The following is a 2,837-nucleotide window of genomic DNA, read 5'->3' as shown; positions in this document are numbered from 1 at the left end:
GGGAGGATCCCCTTGAGCCCAGGGGATTGAGGCTGCAGAGAGCCGAGGTGGCGCCACTGCACTCCGGCCTGGGCGAGAGAGCTCCAAAACAAAACAAAAAGGCGTGGCCGTGCAGGATGCACTGGAGGGCTCCAACAAATGGGGGGCGGGGGATCTGCTGGAAAATCTCCCATGTCTCCCCAGGATAAAGTTCCCCTGCTTTATTTGGCGCTCAAAGCTTTTCTTCAAGACTCTTCTGGCCTTGGCTCCTCCTCTCCTCTGTTTCCATGTACACTGGGCCCCAGCCGGGTCCTCATGCTGTAAGCCAGGTCTACAAACATACTGTGTCTCACCTCCTGGCCTTTGCCCAGGCTGTTTCCGCCACCTGGAATAACAGTTCCTTATCACCCGTCTCCCCCTCCCCCTCCTAATTCTTTTTTTAACAGAGTCTCTGTTGCCCAGGCTGAAGTGCAGCGGCACGATCTCGATCTCGGCTGACTGCAACCTTGACCTCCCGGGTTCAAGACATCCTCCCACACCTCAGCCTCCTGAGTAGCTGAAACTACAGGCATGCACCACCACATCCCGCTAATTTTTCTGTTTTTAGTAGAGATGGGGTTTCACCATGTTGCCCAAATTGGTCTTGGAACTACTGGGCACAAGATCCTCCTGCCTCGGCCTCCCAAAGTGCTGGGATTACAGGCGTAAGTCACCGCGCCCAGCCTGGAATGGACATTTTTTTCAAAAGCTTATCAAGTTTTTACTATGTGCCAGGACCTGTACATATACTAGCCCAATTAATCGTCCAAACACTTCAATGAGGAGGGCATTATTATTATTACCATTGTATATATAGGGAAACAGGCCCAGAGAAGTGAAATGACTTGCCCAAGGCCATACAGCGAGTATGTGGCCTAGTGATGATTCAAACCCAGGCTGCCTGGTTCCAGAATCTGCTGTCCCTCACCGGGGCTCCGAGAGGGGAGAGTCCTAGCTCAAGAGCAATCAGGGAGGAACACGGAAGCTTCCAGTGCAGTGTCCGGGGTGGGAGAGGCTGTGTCAACCTAGAGAAGAGGTGATTCACATTTTGGCTCAACCTGGATGATCTACTTCCAAGAAGCCGCTTGTAGTCTGTGTGGGAGGCCCCAGTTGTATTCTGAAAACCAAAAGGGCCCCCTCGTTTTCACTCTGCCACATCATCCCTTCCTGAGCCTCATAGTTTAGCTTAACTAGGGAAAAGGTTTTGGGGCAAAAGAATTAGCCTGACACCCCCTCCCCCTCACACACACCATGTATGATCTCACAACAATGAGAAATGAGGGGCAAAGAGCAGGCCTCAGGGCTGCCTCATGTTGGAGCCCACTGTGCTCTGTTTTGGGGGTCCCTATACTGAGCATCAGCACCGCAGGCAGAACCCTAGGGGTTAAGTGAGCTGCCACCAGGCATGGCCCCTGCGCAGTGGTAACTTGATTGACACCACACTCTTTCTGGTGAGTTCCTTACTTTCCTCACCTTGGGGTCCGCTGCTGGGGAAAGCCAACCCAAGGCAGTGGTGAAAAGCAGGACAGCCCTGTGGCATTTGTATCAGGGGCTCTTGAGCCTCCCCATCCTAGGATGGTCTGATTGACCCCCTAGTCCTGCCAGCTGGGCCTTCTAATCTCTCCCCAGTTACCAACTTCTCCCCACCCATCACCACCACTAGAATCCATGACAAGTTTTCCAGCTAACACTGCAGCAGCCCTCTCTGGTCTCCCCAACTCCTACATTCACTCACTGTTCAGTGGTCAGAATGGCTTTTACGAAGTACAATCTGTGCAGGTTGCGCCTCCCTTTCCCCCTCTGGAAAACCTTTGAAGGCTCCTCATGGCTCTTGGGATGAAATCCTAAATTTTTTTTTTTTTTTGAGACCGACTCTCACTCTGTCGCCCAGGCTGGAGTACGGTGTCGTGATCTCGACTCGCTGCAACCCCCGCCTCCTGGGTGCAAGTGACTCTTGTGCCTCAGCCTCCTGAGTAGCTGGGATTACAGGTGCATGCCACCATGTCCGGCTAATTTTTGTATTTTTAGTAGAGGAGAGGTTTCACCATGTTGGTCAGACTGCTCTCAAACTCCTGAGCTCAAGTGATCCACTGGCCTCAGCCTCCCAAAGTACTGGGATTACAAGTGTTAGTCACCATGCCTGGCCCAGAAATCCTAAATTCTTTTTTTTTTGGAGATGGAGTCTCACTCTGTCTCCCAGGCTGGAGTGCAGTGGCATGATCTTGGCTCACTGCAACCTCTGCCTCCCAGGTTCAAGCGATTCTCCTGCCTCAGCTTCCTGAGTAGCTGGGATTACAGGAGCACGCTGCCCCTGTATATTATTCATATTTTAGTAGAAACTGGGTTTCACCGTGTTGCCCAGGCTGGTCTCAAACTGCTGAGCTCAGGCAATCCGCCTGCCTCAGCCTCCCAAAGTGCTGGGATTACAGACGTGAGCCACTGCACCCGGCCCAGAAATCCTAAATTCTTAATGTAGCCCAGATGCCCTATCCAAACCATCTTTGCCAGCCTCTTCAGTCTCAGATCCTGCTACAAGTAATGTGCACCTCAGGGCCCCTGCATATGTTGTTCTCTCTCCTCTTTCCCTAGCTAACTCCCACTTACAGGTCTTATCCTAGTTTGCGGTGATTTGACTGTGGTTAACTGCCAGTGCCTGGTATTTGCCTCATTCACAGTAGGTATTTAATAGCTATTGAATGGCTGAATAAGTAGATAAATCCTTTCTCTGCTGCCATGGATCTTGCAGCTATGCCCCCATCTACCTATCTAGTTTGCCCAAGTGTTCTCTGTTCCGCATAAGCTCCCCAAAGCACCAGCAC

The sequence above is a fragment of the Symphalangus syndactylus genome, chromosome 14, assembly GCF_028878055.3.
Source record: "Symphalangus syndactylus isolate Jambi chromosome 14, NHGRI_mSymSyn1-v2.1_pri, whole genome shotgun sequence".
Lineage (NCBI taxonomy): Eukaryota > Metazoa > Chordata > Mammalia > Primates > Hylobatidae > Symphalangus > Symphalangus syndactylus.
Note: the sequence above shows the minus strand (reverse complement) of the source record.